Source organism: Protopterus annectens, chromosome 8.part0 (assembly GCF_019279795.1).
Source record: "Protopterus annectens isolate FY-2018-M chromosome 8.part0, PAN1.0, whole genome shotgun sequence".
NCBI classification, from domain to species: Eukaryota; Metazoa; Chordata; order Ceratodontiformes; family Protopteridae; genus Protopterus; species Protopterus annectens.
The window spans coordinates 738,565,649-738,588,467 of NC_056741.1; the positions used below are offsets into that span (position 1 = coordinate 738,565,649).

A 22,819-nucleotide genomic window follows, 5' to 3' on the forward strand; every position below is an offset into this window, starting at 1 on the left:
TGAAGTCAATCTGATATGATAATAAGCTAAGATTTCCCCGACAGGGTTTGCATTAATTTTGTAATAGCGATGTGAGACTGGTTTGCCTGCAGTTGGTATTCTTCTCCACTTTGTACTACACTTAAAATACAGGCTAAATTAGATGCCCTTAAGTTCATAAGTGTGCTTCACCCCGCTATGATTGCTGCCCCATCTCAATCTCCATTTATACCAGGAATGCAAAGTTTTAACATTGTGTATAAGAAAGTGAAAGCTTAATCACACTTTTGCAGACCACTCACGTGCCTGTTATTTATTACTGGAGGGAATGTGAGAGCTAACATAAACTGATTCACTAGTTATTGCATGTGAATGATTATTTTTTTTTCACTATGAACTGTATATGCCTGCTTCTGACAGTTGTATTTTAACTACCAAAAATAAGAAACCAGCAAACTCACTGACTGATATAAGAAGAAAATATATAATAAAACTACCAAACATCAATATCAACAACAGTTTATTGGAATAGTAATTAGTACTTTAGTTCTAAAAAGAATTTCATCAGACAATCCCATTTACACCACTTCAACAGTTAAACAGACCATCACATCATTAACATTGATTAATTTGCATATAAAATCAGTGTTTTAACCCTTTTTAACTATGATCATGTACGATTATTAATTGCATGAATGTAAGTTTTCGGATAAAATGAAGGGCATTAAATATAGTGTGGTAGCTAATATAAATATAATTCATTCAGTTTCCTATAGGGAACTGCCCTCATTTTGTTGACCTTCAAAATACACACACACAGATATATATATATAGATATAGATATATATATATAAATATAGACACACATACACACGCGCAAACACACACACACACACACACACACACACACACACACACACACACACACACACACACACACACACACACAAAGACACTCTGCTGTCTAAATATTGTTCAGACTAATAAAAAGCTCATAACCTGACTGCTCTAACACCAGATGGTATATTTTCCTAAATATAAACACAATTGTAATTGATGATTTCAAAGGAAGGCAACAATTTTACTTACAGATTAAAAGCAGATATTTTACTTAGTACAGATTACGTTTATTAACTGGTATAAGTACAGATCTCTACCAGGCCCGTTATAGAGATGATCATGTGATCATGTGTACAACAAATCAAGTATCTTTTCACAAGACAGAGAATAGTGAAAGTGATTGTGCACATAGTAACAACATAACAAATAACAGCAAAGAACTTGTCAAGAACATTGTAACCGGAGTGTTGTCACCAAGTAACAGCGAAAAGCAAATGACATTTTGATAATGCTCTGAATGTAACTAGGTGTAAAACAATGACAACTCATATTTAAACAATACCTATTATTTCCAGGCAGGATTTTATTAACAATTTTACATTCTTATTCATTTTCACATATGAAAACATTCCAAGAAAAAAAAATGCAAAACTTAAGGTTTTTCTTTCTGATTGCCTTAACGGACAGAAAACCCAGAAATTAAGAATTTTCAACTAAGTATCGGCTACAAATTAATAAAATGTCTTAGTAAGCACTCCACACTTTTCCATCAGCAGTACAGAGAAGCAGCGAGCACCTATATAATCCTCCAGTGCATTTCAATGACTCACGAAATTCTGACAACAAAATCCTCAAACACAAAGTACCATAAGCACAGTATACCCCAAAAAATCCTGAATTTGCACTGAAAGACACGGTTCTGAAGAATGCATTCCATATAAAATCTAACTGTGGGAGGATAATACCCAAAGCCTCATCCTCTACTTAATTATTCTCACTCTGACATCACACAACCTTGACAACTACTACAAGATCTCCATGTTTTTCTGAAAGCAAGTATTGTTCTAATCTCTCTGACTGAGTGACCTTTGAGCAATAAAAATTAAATAGAAGGGTTATGGGGCACACCCCTACAAGAAAACTGCAATTTTATTTTCTTAACCATTTAGAGTAAAATGCTTATATCAAAGTTTGTGCATCTTAAAAGTAAATAAATAATCTATACATAAATAAATCAACACCCGTTCGTTGTAAATGAACTTCACGTAAGTGCACTTTCGATTAAGTGCACGTTCGCTGCAGTGAGCATTCCATGCACTATTTTGAATTAGTGAAAATTCGATCTAGTGTATGGAACCCATATATATATATATATATATATATATATATATATATATATATATATATATATATATATATATCTATATATCTATATGGGTCCCCTTCAAACCATCGAATGTTTAAAACATTGAAGTTCAGATCATCGACACCAGAACATCGAGTTTTAAAACATCAATGGTTTGAAGGGGAAGGAAAAAGTAAGTGTAGGTGGGAAAATGTTTGTGTTTTTGCAGGGCACCAAGGTGCCCTGCAAACTGTGTGTGTCTATGTGCCATCTGTGTGATGGCACTACAGACAGGGTACGGAAAATCTCCCGTTTAGCACTTCTGTATATAGCGCTAAATGGGAGATTTCCCTTTACTCCACTGTAGTGCGGTCTCAGAGTTGGAATATTAAAGTGGGGGGGGGGCGCAGCTCCCTGCATACAATTGTTAAAATTAATTTTTCTTTTTTTTCTTTTCTTATTTTTTGTTACACCTTCGATGTTTCAAAATTCAATGTTCTGGTCTCGATGATCAGAATTTCAATGTTTTGAAATTTCAGTGGTTATAATTGGAACTTTATATATATATATATATATATATATATATATATATATATATATATGTGTAAGTTGACATGTTGAAAGAATCACAGTAAAAAGCAGCATCAGAACTAGCTATGTAGAACATATCAAATCCTGAAGCACAGGTGTAAATGACCATTTCCAACATGGCAGTGGAAATTTGTACTCATTTAAGATGGGCCAAGTCACCATCTGAAATCCCCAGGAATACAGCATTGCAATAGTCCAGATGGAACAATGCTTCAATATTCACTGACATTTCAAGGTCCAAAGATGATGTTCAATTTCGGACCTGGACAAAATTCTTCCAGTGGAAATAAGAAATCTTAATGATGGCTAACACCTGATCCCTTAGCTTCAGTCTACCATCAGGAACAATGCGCAGCTCATGAAACAGAGAAACAAGCTCCAGTTGAGGCTGCCACAGATAACAAATAGGGAGAGAAAAGAAAAGAAAAATGGATGAACAGATGGTTGTATCAATCAGCACTCCCTCAGTCTTAGATGGGTTGAGTTTCAGTTGACTGCACACTATCTAAACCAGGAATCAAAGCAGTCCTTCCAAGTTGAAAAATGAAGCAAATTTTCATGAGAAAAGGTAAAGCTGAATATCATCAATCATAAGACTGACAGAGAATATGACTACTTATCATGGACTCCCATAGTCACAACATGTATAGTGTGAATAATAGATCAGCAAAGATCAAACCGGGGGTACACCACAGTAGAGTAGGTAGGAGCTAGAGGGATTTAACCATAGCAAAGGATACTAAGTAAGGCCAGACAAATCAGTCCAAAATTGTTCATAAGAAAATTAATATGCTCAAACTAATACTGTTCATATAAACTAAAAATGAAGTTCACATAATCAAAATAGCTTTTGTAATTTAGCAGCTCTCTGTTTCAAAACTGGCTGCATAAAAAAAGTAATAATTAAGACCAGGAAATGTGAGAGTGTTAAGTCTGAACTGCCATAATAACTCCTTATACTCTAAGACATTTTTCCAATTTCCTCCCCTAGGATCAAGCTCTACTATTTCTGAAATACCAAATAAAAATTCATCATGGGAAGCCTTTCACAAGGAATGCTTATAGAGGGCTTTGATAACATTTTTTGTTGTTATACTGTAACAATGTTCATAAATCCATTTGTTTCTAAAGAGTTCTTTCTGTTTTTCCAATGTAAAAACAGGTATATTTTTTACAAACTGCAAAGTGTATTAAACTTTTGGTTTCACAATTTCCTCTCTTTAGGGATATTTTTGTAGCAGCTGAATTTCCTAAAACAATACTGTCTTTTCTAGGATGTATTTACATTGTTGACAAGCCTGCACCTTTTTGTCCCTAACATCTCATTCCTTTTCTTAATGGTGTTTCTTTCAAATAAGTTCTTTAAATTCCAACCAGATTGGCAACAAATCTAGGATCTGTACATAAAATACCTACTAATTCAGGGTTATGTCTCAACATATTCCAATTTTTACAAATAATGCCCTTAACTTTAGGTGCAGCGTGGTTGAATTCCACCACCATCACCCTATTAAAACACTCCTAAACTAATAAGCAAAGTATGGAATAATGGGTGGGGGCATCTACTTGCCACCAGGGATAACTGTATACTTGTGCCTGAGTGGCGCTTACACACCAAGAGGATGGGTGGGTAAGAGGAACAGGGTGGCCTAATGGTTAAGGTGTTTGTCTTACAAACACAAGGTGCAGGGTTTGAGTCTTACAAGGAATAATTGGCTAGGCTTAAAATGGCTTGCAAGGGCAGTTAGCTTAGTACTAAGCTATGAAACTATGAAACTATGACACTAGAGATAATCAATATTGTATGACTGAGCAACACTTAAACACTAAGGGAATCAGGAGGGTGTAGGAAACAATAGCCATCGGAGATGGCTCTATACTCATGCCTGAGTGGCACTTAAGCATTATAGGGATAAGGGAATGGAGGATCACTACACACTAGGTGTACTCAGTAAGGTGTGCCTTAAAGGCACATGGTGCAGCTGTAGCATTGTCACCCCACCGCAAGAGGTTCTCTGGTTTGATTCTCAGCTGGGGTGCCTTCTGTACGGAGTCTGCATGTCCTCCCTGCATTCGTGTCGGTTTCCTCTGGGTGCTCCGGTTTCCTCCCACGTCATAAAGACATGCATCTGGAGTGTTTCTCCCTAGTCCTCCACTGAAAATTAGCTTAATTCCAAGTCGGGCTTTCCCAGTAAACAAATGTTAAATAAATAAAAATTTATGGAAAAAGTTGTGGGCAACCACTAGACACCAATGATAAGCAGTGTGCTGTAGAAAGCATTAAACTAGCTTCAAACTTTATACCCTCTCACCTTCAATAGGGGATATTTACTATTTTGTGCCACCAACAGACATGAGAAATGTATTATCAAAATATTTAACCTTAAAAAAAAAAATAATACATGAGGTAAACGGATTTGAACTTTGCACCTTTGATAAGTTAGTCTAGCAGGTTTTTTAAGTATATATAGAGTGGGAGAGAGAGAGAGAGAGACAGAGAGAGGATCTTGGGCATTATGCAATGCTTGTAACATGATGTGACTCAAACATTAGGCATACCTCTCAGTCTCATAAACAGCTTTTGCCATGACATGCATGCTGAAAAAAATGAAGTGTGAAACTTGAATGTCTGGCATTAAAAATTAACTCTTGTCATCAGTTAAATATCTGAGCAGGGAAATTAGATCATGGACGTTCTGACAACAGTGAAAGATAGGAGGTATGTAATGTGCCTGTGTATGTTATACTATGTCACTGTGTGTAAGGGAGAATGACTTTTATGATATGGTCACTACACTTAACTGCTGTGGGAAGTAATGATCTGCACTTTGTGTAGCCAACTGCAACTCATAGACATGCGAATTAGCAATAATGAGATCTTTCCTCACTCTGGCTAATGTATATATGAATCACAAAATACCACATTGTGGAAACTGTCTTCTTATTGCTGTCATTAACACAATGGGGTAATACCTTAGTGAATTCTCAGGAATAACTAAAAAAACTAACAAATAATGGAAAATTATTAAAAAAGTGAAAAATATAGCTGACTAGTAAGTCACAAGCAAGAACAAGTTTTAATCAAATGTATTTCATATTTTAATCAGTATTTAATTTTTGCAGTGTCAGTGGTGCAACTTGTAGCACAGTTGCCTTTGGTACAAAAGGCTGTGGGCTCTATTTCAACACTAGGTTGATCGACTGCTAAGACTGCTAATACTGTAGTACAACACAAGGGGAGTGGCACCCTCCTGAGGATGCTGTCTTTTCCATGAGCGGTTAAACTGAGTTGGTGGTACCTCAGGTGGAAATAAAAGATCCTATGCCGCATCTATATCATAACATTGACAGCTTAGGTTGTCGAATCCTAAAACATCGACACCTAAGCGTTGAAAGCTAACAATAGTGAACGGCCACATCATCAAATTTTTTCCTCGGGAAAGAATACGGGTGGTCGTCTGTAAACAAAATAAACAAACACACCCAAACATAGTGGGGGGCTTCACCCACCATACTCCCCGATGTGGGAGGCTGCACCCCCCACACACCCCTAACTAAATATACCAACTCCGAGATCGCTCCACATTGGGGAAGGGCAAATCCCCATTAACGGCCACGCAAATTCTTTCCCGAGGAAAGAATTCGATGGTGTGGCCATTTGTTATTGTAAACTTTCAACACTTAGGTGTCAATAATTAAGCATTCGACAACCTAAGCTGTTGACAATTCAATAGGAACCCCCTATGGCACCCATCGAAAAGAGTAGGGGTCCTTTATCTATATTTACAAAATATTTACATATTTACAAGTGTACAAATGTGTGTGTGTGTGTGTGTGTGTGTGTGTGTGTGTGTGTGTGTGTGTGTGTGTGTGTGTATATACATATATATATATATATATATATATATATATATATATATATATATATATATATATATATATATATATATATATATATATATATATATATATATATATATGGGTCTACTGCTTTACATCGAAAATACACTTCTTCGAAATAGAGCAGTAGACCCTACACTTCAGTGAAAGTTCACTTCAACGAACGTGCACTTTCGCTGAAGTATACTTCTCCGGGGCAACCCAAAAAAAAAATACTAAAACATGTTTTTGCAGGGGGACAAACTCCCCTGCACCCCCCATGTGGGGGGCTGTGCCCTCCTACACCCCTTACTTATATATATCAACTCCGAGATGGCACTACAGCGAGGAAAAGGGAATATTCCCATTCCGCACTGTAGTGTGACTGCCGAAGTCAATGTTTGAAGTTTCACTACTTCGAACAAGTTGACTCGGTGAAGTGGGGTTCGAAGTAGTGAAACTTCGAACATATGCACGGATCCCATATAGATATATATATATATATATATATATATATATATATATATATATATATATATATATGTTTATTTACAGAATCACACTAAATTTTCATCCCTGTTAGACTCCTACTCCATTTTCCATAACCACCACCTGAGTTTATTTAATATTGTTGCAAAAATCCATTTACAATTTAACATAATTTCATTTATTTTTTCATTCCATATAGTCCATATAACATAAAATCAATTTCTATCTATTCTTTTAACATATTCTATATTCCTATTCTTATAATATTCATATTCACTCATATCCATGTTTATTTTATCCACTGCTTTTATATATTCAAATAAATATTCTTTATATACCTTTTCCAATAACATTTTTACTCTTTTACATTTTAAAAACACATGTTCCTTAGTTTCTTTTTCTTAACATATTCTATCACTTTTCTTTTTACAAGGCATATTTCATTTTTGTGGCAATTTATCTGTTACCAGTGCCCACAAAAAATCTTGACATTTTACTTTCTGATTATATCATTTGCTTCTTAGTTTTATAGCTTTAATTTTTTCATCAGTTAGATTTTTCCATGGTTTTACATACTAATGTTTTATCATTATAGTCTTATACCATACTTTTCTATCTTTTCTATATCATCAAATTTTATTTTCCACAAAGATATTTTTATTGGTAATATTTGACTTCCTCGTGTATACACTCTTTTCTCTTTTATTCTTTTTTACCATGCACCCACAACTATCATTCTCACATTTACACAGTTTTTCAAGTAATCTCTCATCTTTTTCATTTATCCACTTTAACACTTTGCACAAATTTAATGAAGCTACATATACTACTGGGATAATTAATCCTAAATCTCCTTCTTATTTGTTTACATATAAAACTCCACTTTTTACTGGGTTCACTCTAGAACCTCATATAAATGAAAAATGTATCTGCAACAATTCCTTTTCAAATACCACTGGCAACATAAATACACTTGCTAAGCATGCTATTTTCCCATCACTAATGAATTTATCAAATAAACCCTTTTTTCTAAATGATAATTATGTTTTCTAGAAAAGACAAGTTTGTTTTATTTCTTCCATTTTTTTCTATTGAATTTTACTTACATCTTTATTACCAAATTTTATTCCACACACAAAAATTTCCTTCATTGTAAATATAAACTGCTGATCTTTACTACATCACCTAGAACTTCACTTTTCTCTTTATTTAAAGCCATCCATATAATCTCTTTACACTCTTTTGTGCAAATTATTACTTATTTTATCAATTTTTTTGTTTTTTGCAATTATTAAAATGTCATCTGCATATGTTAACAAAAACTGGAATTATTAACCCTTCAGGTATTATATTCCCTGCCTCCTTCATTTTGTAATTTACTTAATATTCTATAACATTCATAACTAATACAAAGAGTATACAACTCACTGACATCACTATCTTACACCACTCTTCATATGTACCTCTTGGCTTAACCAGTCATTAACAAGTATTTTTACTTTATTATTACTACACACTGACATACTGGTGCAGCAGTTAGCATTGTCGCCTCACAACAAGAGGTTCTCCCGTTCAATTCTCGGCTAGAGCACCTTCTGTGTGGAGTCTGCATGTCCTGCCCATGGTCAAGTGATGTATAAAGACATGCAGGTAAGTGCATGCATGAATGGGTGTGCCTTCTTTGAAGTTTGGGTGTCAGGCTGGCAACTCGGCACTGTAAAAATCCACTGACAATCATTAGCAGACGTGGCGACCCCTAACTGGGAAAAGTCAAAAGACATTACTATACACTGACATACATAATTTTCTAACTTTCTCACTTATATTATATTCTTTCATTATTATCCAAAAGATTTCATGTCCAATTGTGTCAAATATCTTAAGGTCTCATGTCATGATTTTCACTTCTTCTTTTCTGTTCATAATATTATGCACAATTTTTCTATCATAATAATTCTTGACAACCCTTCCCCTTATACTATATATGCTATCTTCCATATTTTCAATTTTAGTTTTAGATTTCTTTGTATTATTTTCATAAAGGTCTTCTACTCATTATTATTAAATACTACTGAAATCACAGAACAATTTTTATACATAACTGTTGCCTGTACAATCCTTTAAGTTGTATGCACGCTTTCGCTATAGTAACTTTCACTTTAGAATAAGTAGAAATTTAACACTCTGTGTTTGACTGGAACTTGATATAATGCAATGAAAGCGAATGGAGCTTTTCTCCCCGGGCCTCTGCTTAAAATGGGTATTACTCAGTCTGACTTTCCGGATAAACAAAGACAAATAAATAAATACTATCAGTTTCTAGTTTTTTAATTGTCTTCTATCTTCCTTCTTCCATATGAATTTAAGTATTCCAGAACATAATTCTTTATACATAAAAACCTTTATTTAACCATTCATTTAAAATCTTAAAAAAAATATATATATTTTTTTTGCTAAACCCTTACATTTTTATACATTCCATACCCTATTCTATCTGGTCCTGCAGCCAAATATATATTTACTTGTCCTAATACATTATCTAGCTGATTTAAAGAAGTCGCCTTTTCCAACTCTATATTCTCTTTTTCTGTTAACCTTTTTACTTTTCATGATTTTTTCACTACCTTCTTTTTTCTTTAAATATTTCTTGTACATATTGTACTACACTATTCATAATCTGTTCCTGAGTTCTTTTTATTTATTCTTTTACATTTTTATTTCTCTCATTATATTAACATCTTCCTTTACTAATCTGCTTAAGTAACTCTATACTTCTTCCCTTTTCTTTGTAGAAATTATCTTTGCTTATATAACAGGTCTTGTATTTTTCTTCATTTTTTTCATATAATTCTTTTTCTTTGTCAAAATACTTCCTATCATTATGTTCTAAATCTTCTAATGCATCGTTATCTGTTCTTTTATATTTTTCTTTCTCTGCTCTTCTTACATCATATTGCCACTGTACAAAACATTTTTTTATATTTTCCTTAGATATCATCCACCATTCAGACCATTTTTTATAAAATGCTCTCATAGTAATATAATCTTTCCATGATTGTATTACTAGTCTACTACTATCCTTGTTATTCCTTTGCCTATTTTTATATATTCCTTTCTTTCCTTTATCTCGAGACATATTGCAAGATGATCAGAAAATTCTGTTTCAAGTACCTCCCCTTCTCCTATAACCAAACCTTCTGATACTTTAAAATAATCCATTTCAGTTCTACACATACTCCTCTGGTAAGTCCATTATTTTTTGTCCCAAAGTTTTAACTTACCACATCTTATAACTTCAATCATTTTCTTGTATCATTGCCTTTCTTTTTAAGCTTGCCCCTTAAATCACAATTAAAGTCTCTTGTTGTTATAATATTCATATTTCGTAGGATCATACGTGTTTGCTAGGCTAACAACCACAAGGGCCTTTTTAAGCCTAGCCATGCATCCCAAATCTCTGACAATTTCTGATACCCTTGATAAGTGTAAGTAGGGGTTGGGAGATGAACAATTTACAGGTTACCTATGTTCATTAGAGACACAGGTGCCAAACCAGGGATGAATTTCCAGTTTCCCATCCAATTGTCCAAGTTACACTTGAATTGGGTTAGGGAGAAACTCTACTTCACATGGATAGGGAACCTGTTCCATAGATGGGGTAGTCTCTGCGACACATACCCATCTCTCCAGCAGGTCCTATTTATATCACAGGCAAGGTTTCAGTCTTTAGAACAGGTAACTCTGGTGCTGTTTGTTTTGTGGATATGCAGGAGGTCCATTAGAGTGGGGTCTGACAATGCCCTGTATGCCAGGCATAGATCTCTCCTCAAAAGCTTGTAGGAGAAAGAAATTAGGGATAGGGCCCTGAGGTGGTCTGCATAGGACATTTTACTTAAGCCCTGTATTCTTTTAGTGAGGAACCTCTGTGGACATTCCAACTGTTGGATATGCATGTTTAGGTACATACCAAAGGGGGCAATTACTCAGTGATAGGTCTGATGAATGCCGAATACGGTGGGACAATGACTTCCTTGTATTTATCACAACATACCCTATTTATCACTACATAGACTAAAATCTGATTAAATAAGCGTTCCCTTTCTTTACAATTAGTATAAGCATATAATGTTATAATTCTATATGCTTGTTCTTTCCATTTTAAATCTATACTGGTTAATCTTCCCATTTTTGCTAAAGTTACGTCTAATATATTTACTGAATTTCTACAGAACATGGCTACTCCAGAAAATCTCTCATTCTCTCATTTCCCATATTCCAGATTATCTTTCCTCCCCAAAGTTTCTGTTTGTAATCTTTCTTCATTTGTTAAAAATCTTGTGTCTTCTAATATAATTACATCTACATCACATGTATTACACCACTCCAAAATTCCTGTTCTTCTTACTATAGTCTTAATACTATTGACACTCTAAAATTTTCATTTTCCCTTTAATTCATGGTTTGATATGTTCATGGCTAATTACTAGGCTAGCTTTCTTAATAGACCATTCTATGCCTAAACAATTTCCTTCCCTAAGATGAGGATCAAACACTGTACCTTGTGCCTGTGAGTCAAACACCATAACCGTTATACCAGGTTTCAATCATTAGCTGTAGAAATTGTTTTTCATCCATTTATTTTCTTTTTTCTTTAGTAAAATCCCTTTAAATTCTCTTTTTCTTTTACCTTTTAACTATATATTTTTTTACTTTTACTACCTCCCAATTTATGTCTTCTTAATCACGTATTTTAGTCTTTCATCTATGTTCTCTTTATTATTTTTTCTCATCTAATTTTTTTTCTATTTCTCCTACTTCTAAAATGTCTTCTCTTTCTCTTTCTTTGTTCTTACTTTCCATAATCCATCCATACATGTCCAATATTTTTATATTTATAATATTTCAATTCACATTTTTTGCCTCATGTCACATTTCCCCACAAATATAACATTTCCTGTTGTCACTGTTACTTATCAAATGTCCTTCTCTTCCAAAAAAGTTTTGAGTTGTCCGCAGTGGTTTACAACACCCCTATTCCCCTCCACAGTTATCATGCTTGGTACATGTATACTTTTTTTCTCTTTCTATTTTTAACAATATTACAATTCCAGCCACCACTCCATAAACCCCTTTTGTCATAAACTTTTGCAGTGTCTACAACTTCTTTACATAAAGCTTTCAAATGTTCGTTCAAAGTCTTTCTTTTTACCAGTGTCCGAAATTGAACATGAATTTTCTTTTTTTGTTTCCCTGCTAAACGCTTTTATCAGGTAAAGATTCCATGGGTTACACTCATTCTTTTTTCCATATTGTCCAAGAAATTTTCATGGAGAAAAGTCTCAGATATAATGTCACAAAATGTTACTTTGTTAAGAATAAATGCTCTTATCTCATGTGTTTTTACACCCAGTGGAGCTATTAAATTGTCCCACACTTCATATCTGTCCATTTCTTTGTTTTCTTTACTTTGAATCCTCACCACATACTTAAATTTTTCATTTTCTTTTACCTTCTTTTCTGCTACTCCAGTCTTGCCTTCTTTTACTTTCTCTGTATGTGTTTTCTTTTCCATCTCACCACTATTGTTCAGGCTTGTCTCTGCATACTCCTTTTGTATTTTCTCCATAATGTCCTCTCAGGAAACATCTCTTTCATTTTTGGCTCACTCTGCACCACCATTTCTTTAAGTAAATCATACCACAATCCTCCTGACTGGAGGATTGTAATTATACATCCATCATTTACTGACTCATCTTCTTCAAACAGGTTTCTTTGAAACATTTCCTCAGAATCCTGCACACATTCTCCGGTCTTAATATTTGCTTTTGCCTTCATTTCTTTTGCCACTCCATCATCTCCTTCTCTCTCTGTCTGCCTCCCCATTTGTCCTGGCCACCTCTGCACCTGGAATGAAAACAGGATGCGCTCCACCAAAATGGGTCCCACTCACAACAATGAAGGGTAGAGGAAGTTCCTTGATGTCCTGGCCAAATTTTCTATGGTACTCTAAATACCACCTTAGGTCTCCCCTGAAAACAGTCAACAAGGGATGCATTTAACATTCTTATGCAGAATTAAAACATTACAGTTTACACTTGAAGCTTACAGCTACACCCCTTTAGAATTCTTCTACTAGGTACATTGCAATTCTCTTTCTTCCAAATTACTCTACACATTCAACAAACTTGTTTTAAAGTTTCAATTTACTGATGTTCCTAGATAAATAATCATGAATACAACTATGGTGATAATAGTATCTCATAAGCAAGAAAAGACTGTGCTATGGTAAAAGTGCTTCTATAAATTAACTACCTCCTTAAGCTGGGGAAATCTTGTTTTTGTAATGGGGAGGAAGTCAGGGTTGTTAGCTCCACAACACTAATTGCTGGTTGTTGTTTATATATACAAATATATGTATGTATGTATGTATGCATGCATCTATATATATATATATATATATATATATATATATATATATATATACACACACACATATATATATATATATATATATATATGGATTCACTTTATAAGCTCGAAATTCTGAAATATATCAAATTTCAAAATCTCGAGCCCATAAAGTGGAAACCTTAAAACCACAAAAAACCCAGAAGCGTGAAATTCAAAACCTCGCATATCGGAGATGTTGAACTAGCGCTTCTGGTATACACATACACACACGTTCCTCCCCACACATAAACACACACCCTGCACCCCACACCCCCCTACTTAAATATACTAACTCCAAGGTTGCACTATATACACAAGCACACAAAACACCACCACACAAGCTACATTGCCCTCGCACACACACATCACAGTAACAAAACACACTAACACACGCTACAGCCCCTACCCAAAACCTTTAAAACATAAACACTTACCTGAATCCATAACCACAGCGCAACACCAGAAGTGCTAATTCAACATCTCCGATATGTGAGATTTTGAATTTCGCGCTTCTGGGTTTTCGTGCTTTTAGGGTTTCTACTTTATGGGGTTGAGATTCTGAAATTCGATATTTCAGAATTTCAAGCTTCTAAAGTGAACCCATATATATACATATATTTATATATATATATATATATATATATATATATATATATATATATATATATATATATATATATATATATATGTATATATATGGTTCCCTTCAGAAGGTCGAATGGCTGAAATCTCAAAATGCATATGGTCGAGACCATATGCTTGAAATTTTAGAAGCTCGACCATCTGAATGGGGATCGGCATAGAGTGCAGAATGGGAGATTTCCCTTTCTGCTCTGTAGTGCGATCTCGGAGTTGGTGTAAACATTGGTTTGTGTTACGTTGTTTTTTTTTTTTTTCCTTTCAGAAGGTCGAGCTTCTGAAATTCGAGCATATGGCTTTGGCCATATGCATTTCGAGATTTCAGCCATTCGACCTTCTGAAGGGGAACCATATATATATATATATATATATATATATATATATATATATATACATACACACGTACATATACATATATTTTTTATAACTATATCTATAGCTATATCTATAAATATATCTATATCTGTATCTATCTATCTATCTATCTATATCTATATATATATATATATATATATATACACACACATATGATTTTATATATATATATATATATATATATATATATATATATACATATATAGATAGATATACAGACATATATGTATATTTATATACATATGTTTTACCTTCAGTTGCTACATTAATGTGAACATCCACATCCTGAAGGCAAACTACTTTACATCATAAACAGAAACACTGACTTCCTACTACCCATGCACAAAAGAAGAACTCTGGTGCATTCAACTTTAAAACAAAATTTTTTGTTGGGGGGGCAAGCTCCCCACCCCCTGCTAATTATACATACTAATTACAACATTGCACAATCCTTGGGAAAGGGAATATTCCCCTACTCAGGGACTGTTGATATCACACACCTGTCGATTATCTGTACAGTCAACCAAATGAGGTCAATTAAACAGATGTTGTCCAAACCCACTGCTGACCAAACCAATGGAACAGATATATATATATATATATATATATATATATATATATATATATATATATATATATATATCTGGGTCCCCTTTACATGGTCGACATTTCACAATGTCAACATTCATATAGCCGAGACCATATGATCGACATTTGAAATGTCGACCATGGGAACCGGCATCTCTGTACAGTGCGGAATGGAAAGATTTCCATTTCTGCACTATAGTGCGATCTCTTAGTTGGTATATTAAAGTTATCGGGGGTGTGGGGGTTGCTAGCTTCGATAAAGTTAGTTTTTTTTTGTCTGCTTGTATGTTAGGCATTTCAAATGTCGATCATATGGTCTCGCCCATATGAATTTTGACATTGTGAAATGTTGATCATATGGTCTCGCCCATATGAATTTTGACATTGTGAAATGTCGATCATATCAAGTAGACCCATATATCTATCTATATATATAGCTATCTATATGTGTGTGTGTGTGTGTGTGTGTGTGTGTGTGTGTGTGTGTGTGTGTGTGTATGTGTGTATGTGTGTGGGTGTGTATATACATTTTATATATACATGTATATATATATAGATAGATATAGACATATATATATATATATATATATATATATATATATATATATATATATATATATATACCGCGGTGGTGGTGCTACGGTAGCGTTGTCGCTTCACAATAAGACGTTCTCCTGTTCGATTCTCAGCTAAAGCGTCGTCAGGGCTGGCAACTCGGTACGTAAAAATCTACTGCCAATCAGTAGCGGACCGGAGTTCCGCTGTGGCGACCCCTAACCGGGAAAAGTCAAAAGATACAACATATATATATATATATATATATATATATATATATATATATATATATTCCAGCTTTCTCCTTTTCCACTTTACAAAAAAAAAATTCTAAGCTTGTTTCCCCCTTTCCTGTAACTAGTCTAATCCAGATACAGATTTGCTGTATCCTGGATTGTTTGTAAGCTCCTGAGCCTCCCAAGCCTGTCTGTGTTAGAGGGAAGCCTGCTAACTTATCAGTGGAACTGGTAAGCACTAGGTAACCTATCTACCACATAAAGAGTGGTTTCTGTCCCAGAAATTGTAGTCACTGGCCGTTTGGACAGTTTTTCCATCTCTCTCAACTTTATGATTTAAAAGCCCACATTTGTACTTGTTTCCCCCTTCCCTGTGACTAGTCTAGTCCAGATACAGATTTGCTGTATCCAGGACTGTTTTTAAGCTCCTAAGCCCCCAAAAGCCTTTTTGTGTTGGTGGGAAGCCTGTTTAGCTTATCAGTGACAGTGGTAAGCAATAGGCAACCTATCTATCACATAAGGAGTGGTTTCTGGCCCAGAAACTGTAGTTATTGGCTGCTTGTGCAGTTTTTTACATCTCTGTCAACTTCCTGATTTAAAAGCCCACATTTGCACTCTTTTCCCGCCTTTCCTGTAACTAGTCTAGTCCAGATACAGACTTGCTGATCATGACTGTTTGTAAGCTTCTGAGCGGTGCCAGAGTCGGCACTTCAATTTTTCCCTTAGATCTACTAATTCTCTTCTCTCCTGCACTTATACTAGTTTATTAGTCTAGCACTTTAACAGACTTCTTGTAGCAATTATTGTAGCACACAAAAGTGCTACCAGCACTAAACATTCTACAAGGAAACAGATCCAGTACTTATTATCAATGCCCACCCCTCCAGTCATGTCTAAAGGTCAGTTCCCTGTAGTTTCTCCTATTAACCAAGTGAACTTGGGCTTCCTGAGGCAATGTAGCAACTGCCTCATGTACACTGACAACCCTTTCCTCTTACCTTCCAACACTCATACTTGCGAGAGATGCACTTATATATCCAAATTGGAAGCCATGCACTCTCCAGCCAAGACTGGAATAGCTGGTCAAGAGGAGAAGGTCAGCACTTGCACCACATCACATGGAACACATAGCCCTCCAGAACACAGACCAGCACTGCCTTCACATAAGAACACAAACCACATACCTACCTTTGCTGAGGCTCTCAATAAAAATCTTCCCAAACAGCAGAGACCTCCAAGGCAGAAACACACTCAACCACCACAACACAACACTAATCACAAGACGCATAACTCTCCTAAACAGTGTGCCACTCAACCAAAGCCCCTAGGGCAAAACAGCATGCCCAACACACTAGTCATATATGACTCGATAGTGAGGCACACTGATGTCCCACTCACTAGGTTGAATAAGGAGAAAGTAACAGTCAGCTGCCTGTCAGGTGCCAGGATCCACCACATAATGCATGCACTCACGTCCCTCAACAACAGGTACAAATATGACTCTGTCATTGTACATCTGGGTGTGAATGACCTGAGAAGTACCTCCCTGGACTACATGAAAAGAGACATGGAGGAACTCTCAGATTATATAGTCCAGGTGGGTATGACCCTAGTCCTGAGCAGCATCCTACCATCACCCAGAATGATACCACAGTACAAGCAGAAAATGATTGATTTCAACAATAGGTTAAGTTTCTGGTGTCATTCTAATGGGATCCAGTATCTGTCTGCATGGGATGACATGACTGACAGACCTCGATGCTTTTCCAGAGGTGGTCTGCATCTGTCACCCCTGGGCTTCCGGATACTGGCCAAGGCTCTTTCCACCCCTATAGTGCCTTTTTTAGGCAGTGTTCCAAAGACTAAATTACCACCATAACACCTACAAACAAATGCAATCTGAGGGTCATGCTGCTCAATGCTAGAAGTCGAAATCTCAAAATGCACCCACTCGAAGCACTCCTTAAAATGGAGAACATCGACATTTGTGCTGTAACAGAGACCTGGTTCAAGGCAGCAGAAAGCTCCCCTGCACTATCAGGCTATACCTCATTCCACACCTTTCGGCCCCAAAACTCAGACCGAAGCTCCAAAGGCGGTGGGGTTTCCATATTCATAAAGGATGCGCACACCTCCAGACTGGTAGCCCAACATAATGCATCAGAGATACTTCAGGTGCAGCTAACATTGGGTAAGACAGCGATTCAGGTCGTGGCCTGCTATAGGTCCCCAACCATGTCCCAAGACTTGCACTCCACGTTCCTAAGGACCCTGGAGAATATTAGGGTCCAACCTAACACTCTCATACTAGGCGACTTCAACTACCCCTCCATTAACTGGGTAAACTACTCATGTACCAATACACTTCCCCAACATTTCCTGCAGTTCATTAATTCCAATGCCCTGGACCAGCTCGTTCTTACCCCCACTAGAGGTAGCAACATCCTTGACCTGGTCATTACTAACATGGACGACCGTTGCTCTACATCAATAGTCATCTCCTCCTTGGTTAGATCTGACCACAAACTTATCACCTTGGAACCCCCCCCCGCAAAGGTAATCACCATGAAAAACTTCTCCAAAGCTAACTTTTGGCTCCTAAAAACACCAGTGGCTAACTCCACGGCACCCATGCAAATGGAGAATAGTTGCATAACTGCAGAATCATACATCAATGCACTGTACGGACACATACACAAATGCATGGATCTTGCCATACCCAACAGAACCAAGACGCTCTCCTCCAAAAAAGGAAGCCAATCTGGTGGTCCCCTGCCATAAACAAACTCTATAACTGAAGGAGGAAACTGATGCGGAATAAGATGAAGCCCCAAGACTGGAAAAACTCCCTTATCAGCCTCAACAAAAAGTTGAGATCCCTCATCAAATCCTCTAAAGCTAGCTATGAAAACAGAATTGAAGCAGATAGTAAAGACAACTACAAGGCCTTCTATAGTTACATAAAGAATCATCAAGGCAATACCCAGATTTGCTTTGAGCTGCTGCACAAAGGTACCTCCTATACCAAGCCAACAGATATTGCCAGTATAATGGCTGACAGATTCAGTGCCAACTTTAACCCCCCAAAGGACTAATCACAATACCAGTAGATTGTCAGACACCCAGTATTACTCCTGCACAGGTTAAAACAGCACTGTCCAAGGCCAAGAATACAGCTTCTATGGGACCTGACAATATCCCTGTTTGTGTTCTACATGAACTACAGAGTGAACTGGCACCTCACCTGTGTGCCCTTTTCAGTCACAGCCTCACCTCAGGCTTTGTCTCTACCGAATGATGCACTGCTACAGTCATCCCTCTCCACAAAGGAGGAGCAACTACACACCCTGCGAACTAACACCCCATTAGCCTGACATGCAAAGCTATGGAACGCATCATCATGGACCTAATAAACAAGGATATAGGGAATCTCCAAACTCTGGACCCCACACAGTTTGGTTTTGTGAAGGGTAGATCATGCCTGCTCACCTTGGTCGACTTCTTTGAGTCAGTCACCAGAGCTGTGGATGAAGGCAAGGTGGTTCATACAGCCTACCTTAATCTTGCCAAGACTTTTGATACCACTCCCCACTCAGGAATCATAGAAAAACTCACTAAGCTTGGCATCAACCCCTATATCACTAGGTGGGTTGCAAACTGGCTTACAGATAGAACCCACAGTGTGAAAGTAGCTGAATCCAAGTCAGACTGCCGACTAGTCACGAGTGGAGTCCCACAGTGTTCATTCCTGGGTCCTCTCCTGTTTGGTATCTACTTCTCTGAAGTCCAACCCAGCATGAAGGGACTCTGGCTGAAGAAGTTTGCAGACAATTGCAAGCAAGTTGGGAGCTATTATTAACTCCCCAAGTGATGGTGACATCCTACAGAATGGCTTCGCCGAGACCAAAGACTGGTGTCAGAACCACAGCCTTAAGCTCAATGCCAAACAATGTGTTGTTATCCCCTTTGGGAAAAACCCTGTTCCCATGAATTACCACATTGATGGTAGTCCACTGAACACAGAAGGTGTTACATATATGTGTGTGTGTGTGTGTGTATATACACACATAATACATATACATACATAAACATATAACAAAATATATAGCTTTATAATTGCCAGTGAGTTTGATCGAAAGACAAAACAGTGAAATGACATACTACTCAACCCCAGGAATTGTATTATCTTGTAAACTGGATGACCATCTGCTTAGTCAACCAAACTTTGTTGCTTAAAAAGATATCAGCTAAAAGCAAATTCAACCATATTTGGCACATCATGTATATAGCCAACTTCTAATAGCCAAAATATTGTCCTCAGAAACACAAAGTAGTCCCATACTAAAGAATTTATGAAAGAAAAAATACTAAAATGTAAATAATGTAATAATAAATGTAATAAAGAACCAACTGATATTGCCAACATCCTGGCAGATAGGTTCAGTGCTAACTTTACCCCCCTCTCACCTCCTAGAGGCCCCATTCCTATACTGGAAGAATGCAAAGTTCCTGTAATCATGGCTGCACAGGTAAAAAACACACTCACCAAATCCAAGAACACAGCATCCATGGGACCTGACAATATTCCAAGCTGCGTTCTACATGAACTACAGAATTAACTGTCACCCTACTTAAGTACCATGTTCAATCATAGCCTCACCTCAGGCTTTGTGCCCACTGAATGGTGCACCGCAACAGTTATCCCACTCCACAAAGGGGGAGCCAGGACGGTCCCTGGGAACTACCGCCCCATTAGCCTGATGAGCCTGGTCTGCAAGGCCCTGGAATGTATCATCATGGAACTCATAAACAAAGACATTGGTAATCTCCAAACTTCGGACCCTACCCAGTTCGGGTTTGTAAAAGGCAGATCATGTCTCCTAAACCTGATTGACTTCTATGAAGCAGCCACCAATGCCATAGATGAGAGTAAGGCGGTTCACACAGCTTATCTAGATCTCGCCAAGGCTTTTGACACCATCCCCCACTCTGGAATTATAGATAAGCTAACTAAACTAGGTATAAATCCCTATGTCACAAGATGGGTTGCCAACTGGATCATGGACAGAACCCACATTGTGAAAGCAGACTCCAAATCCGACTTCAGACCAGTGATAAGTGGAGTACCACAGGGTTCAGTCCTGGGTCCTCTCCTGTTTGGGATCTACTTCTCTGAAGTACAGGCTAACACAGAAGGTCTTTGGCTAACAAAGTTTGCAGATGACTGCAAACTAGGAGCCATAATCGAAACTCCTAACGATGTGGACATACTACAAAAGGGCCTCACTGAGACAGATGCCTGGTGTCAAAGCCATGGCCTGAAGCTCAATGCCAAAAAGTGTATTGTCATCTCCTTTGGTAAAAACTCTGTACCCATGAACTACCACATAAGTGGTAGTCTACTTAATGCCGAAAGTGTGATAAGAAACCTTGGGACACAGGTGGACAGTAATCTCTCCTTTGATAATCACATCACCACAGTGGTCAGGAAATCCTTCTATGTGGCTCACCTCATCAAAAAAGGTTTCTCATCCAGAAAAAAAGAGGTAATTGTTCCCCTCTACTCATCACTCATTAGACCCATTATAAAGTACAATGCCCTTTTGGTATGTACCTCACAAGACATCTACAACAACTGGAAAGGCCACAGAAATACCTCACAAAGAGGATTACTGGCCTCAAGCAGATACCCTACGCAGACCGTCTCAAAAAACTCCAGCTTTATTCCGTCACATATTGCCTAATCAGAGGCGATGTCTGCCTAACATGCAAAGCTATGTCAAACCCAGAGCTGTTGGACATGCTCCACTTAAAGAAATCCCAATCCCTCTGAGTTACACGCTCTAGGGACCTAAACCTTGTCACCACAATAAACAGAATATGCTGGAGGGATAGATTCCTCTCCCAGAGACTTCCCATACTCTGGAGCAGACTACCTATCTATGTCAAACAGAGCTCCTCATTAGCACCCTTCAAGAAAAATCTTGATGATTGGATGGGAAATAGGAAATTCACCCCAGGGATCACTTCTGTGGCTCTGCTCGACAGGAGCACAGGAAAATAATTTTCTTGGGTAGCGAAAGCCAGGGTTCCTTTTTGGCTAGGCTTATATAGGCCCTAGGGCTAATAGCCTAGTACCTACCTACCTATGAACCTATGAACCTATAAAATACTGTCACTCACACTATCAAACACAGACCCCCGGATTTGCTAATCTTCCGTGCAGGACTAATCTAGTCCTGCACTGAAGTGTCAGTTTAAGAGGAGGACGGCAGCGCGCCATGCATATTAATGAAGGTGTGCTGCCTGAACTCCTAATGCTACACGGAGTGTGGACGAGTGCAGGGGCGTGTCTGAGAGCAGAGCTTTCAGAATAAACACAACTCTGCAAAGTAGAAGAATGTGTAAATAAATGAGTGAGACCGCTCCTAGATGTCCGCATATCCCCATCAACAGTCCCCATGTGTTCAACAGCAACAGTACATTTAAATAAAATGCAGAAACCCTTTTATTTTTTTAAATCCCAGAGTACAAGCTAACTATAGGTGCGCAGGTTTGCCCATCATTTAGCTACAGTTAAAGCAGCTGAAAAGGCTGAAGAGGATAACAAGGAATATATATGCAAATGAAGCAGCACAGCAATAGTGTAGTGGTTACAGCATTTGCCTAATGAACAGGCATTCCCAGTTTGAGTCCTACTGCAGCGCATATCATTTTCCATGTGAAATCAGTATATGAACATATTTTAACAACTTATTGCCATATAACCTACATAATAACATTTAAATGTGAACTGCAGTACTGCATTAAAGGCACATGTGAAGTATAAGTGTCATAATGAATAAGGCACTAG

General features: G+C 37.1%; 1 protein-coding gene across 2 annotated transcripts in view; it reads right to left on the bottom strand.

Moving 5' to 3' along the window:
* Positions 1 to 22,819, bottom strand: part of LOC122809011 (synaptophysin) — a 1,240,178-nt gene that overhangs the window by 62,182 nt on the left and 1,155,177 nt on the right. The window lies entirely within an intron of this gene.